Source organism: Bison bison, unplaced genomic scaffold (genome assembly GCF_000754665.1).
Source record: "Bison bison bison isolate TAMUID 2011002044 unplaced genomic scaffold, Bison_UMD1.0 scf7180017864352, whole genome shotgun sequence".
In the NCBI taxonomy this organism is placed as follows: domain Eukaryota; kingdom Metazoa; phylum Chordata; class Mammalia; order Artiodactyla; family Bovidae; genus Bison; species Bison bison.
Window position 1 is genome coordinate 5,355,848 of NW_011494924.1, and position 6,393 is coordinate 5,362,240.

Sequence of the window (6,393 nt, forward strand, 5' to 3'; positions counted from 1 at the left end):
AGGAGTTGGACTGTGAAGAAGGCTGAGTGCCAAAGAATTGATGCTTTTGAACTGTGGTGTTGGAGAGGACTCTTGAGAGTCCCTTGGACTGCAAGGAGATCCAACCAGTCCATTCTGAAGATCAGCCCTGGGATTTCTTTGGAAGGAATGATGCTAAAGCTGAAACTCCAGTACTTTGGCCACCTCATGGGAAGAGTTGACTCATTGGAAAAGACTCTGATGCTGGGAGGGATTGGGGGCAGGAGGAGAAGGGGACAACAGAGGATGAAATGACTGGATGACATCACTGACTCAATGGACGTGAGTCTCGGTGAACTCCAGGAGTTGGTGATGGACAGGGAGGCCTGGCATGCTGCGATTCATGGGGTCGCAAAGAGTCGGACACGACTGAGCGACTGATCTGATCTGATCCTTTCAAACCGTGTTTTTCTCTGGATACATACCCGGGAGTGGGATTGCTAGATCATATGGTAGCTCTGTTTATAGTTTCTTAAATACTACAGATACTGAAACATGAGCAAGACTCTTCCAATACTAGAGGCTATTGGCTATCAGTCTGTGCATACTTCTAATCCTCTCGGGGAGAAGACAGAAATATCAGACCACCTTACCTGCCCCCTGAGAAACCTGTAAACAGGTCAAGAAGCAACAGTTAGAACTGGACATGGAACATTGGACTGGTTCAAAATTGGGAAAGGAATACTTCAAGGCTGTATATTGTCATGCTGCTTATGTAACTTACATGCAGAGTGCAACATGTGAAATTCCCTGGCTGGATGAAGCACAAGCTGTAATCAAAATTGCTGGGAGAAATATCAACAACCTCAGATATGCAGGTGACACCACCCTAATGGCAGAAAGTGAATAGGAACTGAAGAGCCTTTTGATGAATGTATAAGAGAAGAGTGAAAAAGCTGACTTAAAACTTAAAGTTGAAAAAACAAAGACTATGGCATCCAGTCCCATCACACCATGGCAGATAGATGGGGAAGAAATGGAAACAGTGACAGACTTTATATTTTCTTGGGCTCCAAAATCACTGTGGACAGTGACTGCAGCCATAAAATTAACAGATGCTTGCTTCTTGGAGTAAAGGCTATGAAAAACCTAGATGGTGTACTAAAAAGCAGAGACATCACTTTGTCAACAAAGGTCCGTATAGTCAGACTTACAGTTTTTGCATTAGTCGTGTATGGATGTGAGAGTTGGAACAGAAAGAAGGCTGAGTGCAGAAGAATTGATGCTTTCAAACTGTGGTGCTGGAGAAGACTCTTGAGAGTCCCTTGGACTGCAAGGAGGTCAGACGAGTCAATCCTAAAGGAAATCAACTGTGAATATTCATTGGAAGGACTGATGCTGAAGCTGAAACTCCAATACTTTGGCCACCAGATGCTAAGTGCTGACTCATTGGAAATCACCCTGATGATGGTTAAGTTCGAGGGCAGGAGGACAAAGGGGCAACAGAGGATAAGATGGTTGGATGGCATAATCAATTCAGTGGATGTGAGTTTGAGCAAACTCTGGGAGACAGTGAAGGATGGGGAAGCCTGGCGTGCTGCAGTCCAGGCAAAGAGTTGGACACAACTGAGCAAAAACGACGGCATATACTTCTAATGCTCTCAGGGAAACACAACTTCATTTTATAGGCAACTGAATTCACACTTTCAATGTGTAGTTAATTTCAATATGTTCGTGCGTGCTCAGTCATGTCTGACCCTTTGCAACCTCGGACTGTAGCTCCTGGCTCCTCCGTCCATGGGATTCTCCAGGCAAGAATACTGGAGTGGGTTGCCATTTCCTTCTCCAGGGGGTCTTCCCAACCCAGAGATCGAACTCATGTCTCCTATGTCTCCAGCATTGGCATGTGGATTCTTCACTGCTGAGTTTCCAGGGAAGCCCAGTTTCAATTTGTAACAAGTACCAAATATGGCAGCATGATGTGTGAAGGAGACACAAATCCCTATCTTTGACCATGCAGAATGTTCTCCAGGCACGAGTTGGAGGCCTAGGAAAACTCCACGTGGCAACTGGGAATTGATTTTCTGCTCTTTGGGAACCTCACTCAACTGTTAGCAATCCTTAACAAAGAACGCAGAAGAAGAGTATAAGCCATGCCCTTGTCTCTGACTGTGCTCCTCCGGATAGTTCTTTGGCCTCATCTAAGGCATGAAAGTGCCGTCGAACCTCAGGGCTGGTGCCCAGCATCTAAGGGCTGTGGTAGCACACCTTTGTGTCCCTCTCTGTAACCTGAAATTCTCATCATGGCCCAGCAGAGATGTTCCAGGACTCTCCCTATGAGAGAGGACCAGTCTCCAGTCCTTGACTAATGGAATCAATACCTGCAAAAAAAAAAAAAAGTGGAGGGGGATGGGGCGGGGAGAAGGAAGCAGGATGAGGCAGAGGGAGTAGCTGAGCTGTGACACAGCCTGATCGCCTCAGCTGACCCTGTGAGGAGCTCTGAGGCTAGGATAACCAGTCAGTGGTCTCTTATTTGGGGTTGAATTTGACCAGAGATCAAATTGCCAACATCCGCTGGATCATCAAAAAAGCAAGAGAGTTCCAGAAAAACATCTAATTCTGCTTTATTGACTATGCCAAAGCCTTTGACTGTATGGATCACAACAAAAATGTGGAAAATTCTTCAAGAGATGGGAATACCAGACCACCTGACCTGCCTCCTGAGAAATCTGTATACAGGTCAAGAAGTAACAGTTAGAACCTGACATAGAACAGACTGGTTCCAAATCAGGGAAGGAGTACGTCAAGGCTGTATATTGTCACCCTGCTTATTTAACCTTTATGCAGAGTACATCATGAGAAGTGCTGGGCTGGATGAAGCACAAGCTAGAATCAAGATTGCCAGGAGAAATATTAATAACCTCAGATATGCAGATGACACCACCCTCAAGGCAGAAAATGAAGAACTAAAGAGCCTCTTGATGAAAGTGAAAAAGGAGAGTGAAAAAGTTGGCTTAAAACTCAAATTCAGAAAAGATCATGGCATCCAGTCCCATCACTTCATGGCAAATAGATGGGGAAACAGTGGAAACAGTGACAGACTTTATTTTTGGGGGCTCCAAAATCACTGCAAATGGTGAGTGCAGCCATGTAATTAAAAGACAATTGCTCCTTGGAAGAAAAGTTGTGACCAACCTAGACAGCATATTAAAAAGCAGAGACATTACTTTGTCAACAAAAGTCCATCTGGTCAAAGCTATGGTTTTTCCAGTAGTCATGTATGGATGTGAGAGTTGGACTATAAAGAAAGCCGAGCACTGAACTGTGGTTTGAACTGTGGTGTTGGAGAAGACTCTTAAGAGTCCCTTGGTCTGCAAAGAGATCCAACTAGTCCATCCTAAAGGAAATCAGTCCTGATATTTCATTGGAAGGACTGATGCTGAAGATGAACCTCCAATACTTTGGACCTGATGCGAAGAGCTGACTCATTGTAAAAGACCCTGATGCTAGGAAAGATTGAAGGCAGGAGAAGAAGGGGACAATAGAGGATGAGACGGTTGGATGGCATCACTGGCTAGATGGACAAGAGTTTGAGTAAGCTCTGGGAGTTGCTGAAGGACAGGGAAGCCTGGTGTGCTGCAGTCCATGGGGTCGCAGAGTCGGACATGACTGAGTGACTGAACTGAACTGACCAGGCTTTTCTGTTTTCTTCTAGATCATACTAAGTGCCCATCTGCAGCCTGGGCAGTGCCACACTCTCATCCAATTGTGGTGATAAGTCACAGATCACAGAGGGAGGACTCTTTTCACTGCCATGAAACTTGATACACCGTGTGCACAGATACACAGAGAGCTGACACAGCTGTCCTCCCCAGGCACTCACAGGCCAGCACACACATAAGCACATTTGATGTGGTCAGATCACACCCACTCGGGACAAGGGTGTCCCAGCCAGCCTGGATTCTGTTGGTCCTAATGACAGACATGAGTATAGAGCTCCCTGTGGATGTGTGATCCAAAACAAAGATGAAATCAGCTCTAGAACAACAGAAAAAGTGTATGTATAAAGAAAGTATACAAAGTATACATCTCCATATAGGGCATAGATATATACTTTAAGAAAAAGCTTTATTCTATATTTCTTCATTTTTTGATTGGAAACTTCTGGAAAAACTCATTTAGGCTGAACTTTTCTCACCGAGGGGAAACATTGTTCTGCTGAAGCCCTGAAGCTTAATCTGCCTGTTGGACCATGCAGCGTGAAGTTCCAAATTTTTCTAACCTGCAGGCAAGCGGTTCAGCAACTTATTTTCAAATGCAGATCTTTTAGACGGTTGGAAAAGAAGAGTTAAAAATAACTGTCATATCTAAAATATCACAACATTTTACAGCTAGGCAAGATATTTTTTTAATGATGATCTAGTCTCCTAATTTACAGGTGGATGGTCTAGGAAGTTCACCCGACCCTTAATATGGCCCCTTGAGGATTAGAACTTGGCAAGTATGCTTTACTGCACCATAATCTCGTCGGCCTGTCTCATTTCTCTTAAACAGTTCATATAGAGGGGGAAACTAGACTGCAAACTCTATGAGGGCAGGGACCATGGGGAGGGGTGATGTACAGGCGTGCAGCCCCTGTGCCTAGCGCATGCGCAACACTCTGCAACTGTTGGTTGACCAATAATGGATGGGAGAAGGAAAGAAAACATTCTTGATTGACTTGCATGGTCTCCACCCTACAGGTACTAGTCAGGGGAAGAGGTGGGAGGACAGAGAATTAGAATTGCCCTCTGGTGGTCTGCCAGTCCCCTGACGTCTCTGCCCTCTCTTACTCGCTAGGATCTATTCACTACATTGTGGATGCTTTGGAACTGTGGTGTTGGAGAAGACTTTGGAGAGTCCCTCGGGCTGCAAGGAGATCCAACCAGTCCATCCTAAAGGAAACCAGTCCTGAATATGCATTGGAAAGAGGACTGATGCTGAAACTGAAACTCCAATACCTTGGCCACCTGATACGAAGGACTGACTCATTTGGAAGAGACCCTGATGCTGGGAAAGATTGAAGGCAGGAGGAGAAGAGGATGACAGAGGTTGAGATGATTGGATGGCATCACCGACTCAATGGATATCAGTCTTAGTAAGCTCCGCGTATTGGTGATGGACAGGGAGGCCTGGTGTGCCACAGTCCATGGGGTCGCAAAGAGTAGAACACGACTGAGAGACTGAACTGAACATTGCGGCCAGAGGTGTTCAAAATGCAAATTAGATCATGTCATTCCCTTGACCCTCCCGGTCTTCCCATCCTGTTGCCTATAACGTGGTCAGAGCTCCTTACTACCTTGGCCTGTCTTGCTCACCTCTCCCTCTTCACGCCTGTCACCCACTCCTTGGTTCTCTCTGCTTCACCCACACTGGTCCCTGACTTGGTAAACTACCTCAGACTTTACAGCTTTTGCCCTGATTGTTCCCTCCCTCAGAAAAGAGGACCTTGCTTGACCTGCTCCTTCTCGCCTTCGGGTCTCAGATTAATTGCCCCTTACTGGGAGAGGCCTAACTTAAAATGGTTCTCTCCACCCACTTTCTATCACCTGTTTCCATTTTCTTGTGTACATGTTGTTGTTTAGTGCTAAGTCGTGTCTCACTCTTCACGACCCCATGGACTGTAGCCCGCCAGGCTCCTCTGCGCTCCACTGTCTCCCCGGGTTTGCTCAAATTTATGTCCATAATGAATGAGTGGTATATTATCACTGCCTAAAATTCTCTGATTTGGTGCTGGGCCCTAAAACAGTGTTCGCCTTTTAGGCTTCTCATAAAATATTGTTGAGCGACAGAGGGATAGGTGGTAAGGATGAATGGATGAATGAGTGAGTGAGTGAAGTAGCTCAGTCGTGTCTGACTCTAGGACCCCATGGACTGTAGCCCGCCAGGCTCCTCGGTTCCGCGGGATTCTCCAAGCAAGAATACTGGAGTGGGTTGTCATTTCTTTCTCCAGGAGATTTTCCCGACAGAAGGACTGAACCCAGGTCTCCCGCATTGTAGGCAGACGCTTTACCGTCTGAGCCACAAGGATGGAGATCAAATAAATGTTTGATCAAAACCCGAAGGCAGTTCCCTGGAGGCGGCGGCCCCTGCAGACCGCGCCCTCCCTGCGCGCCAGGAACCTGCTGCGGAACCCGAGGGCGGCGGTAGCTGTTTCCCTTCAAAGAGCGGGGGACTCTTAAGGGAGCACACAGGAAAGGCAGGGCGGCGAGCGGGACCAGCCGAGGTGAGTGCGGCGGTGCTGGTGCTGGGAGCCGGGAGCGGGTTTCGGGGACCGTGCAAGCGCTAGCGCGCTGGACTCGGGGGTGTGGGGCGGAGCCCCGGGGGCCGGGCCTAGGTGACCGCTGTCGGAACACCGCTGCGGACGGAGGGTGTGGGAGCGAAGGCCGGGCGGAG

The 6,393-nt window shown here is 47.3% G+C and overlaps 1 protein-coding gene across 1 annotated transcript in view; it reads left to right on the forward strand.

Moving 5' to 3' along the window:
- The first annotated feature begins 6,168 nt into the window (after window positions 1-6,168).
- AGK (acylglycerol kinase) overlaps window positions 6,169-6,393 on the forward strand; it is a 99,720-nt gene continuing 99,495 nt past the window's right edge. The window contains exon 1 of the mRNA XM_010855026.1: window positions 6,169-6,223. The gene's annotated coding sequence lies outside the window, so the exon portion shown is untranslated. The remainder of the gene's footprint in view (window positions 6,224-6,393) is intronic.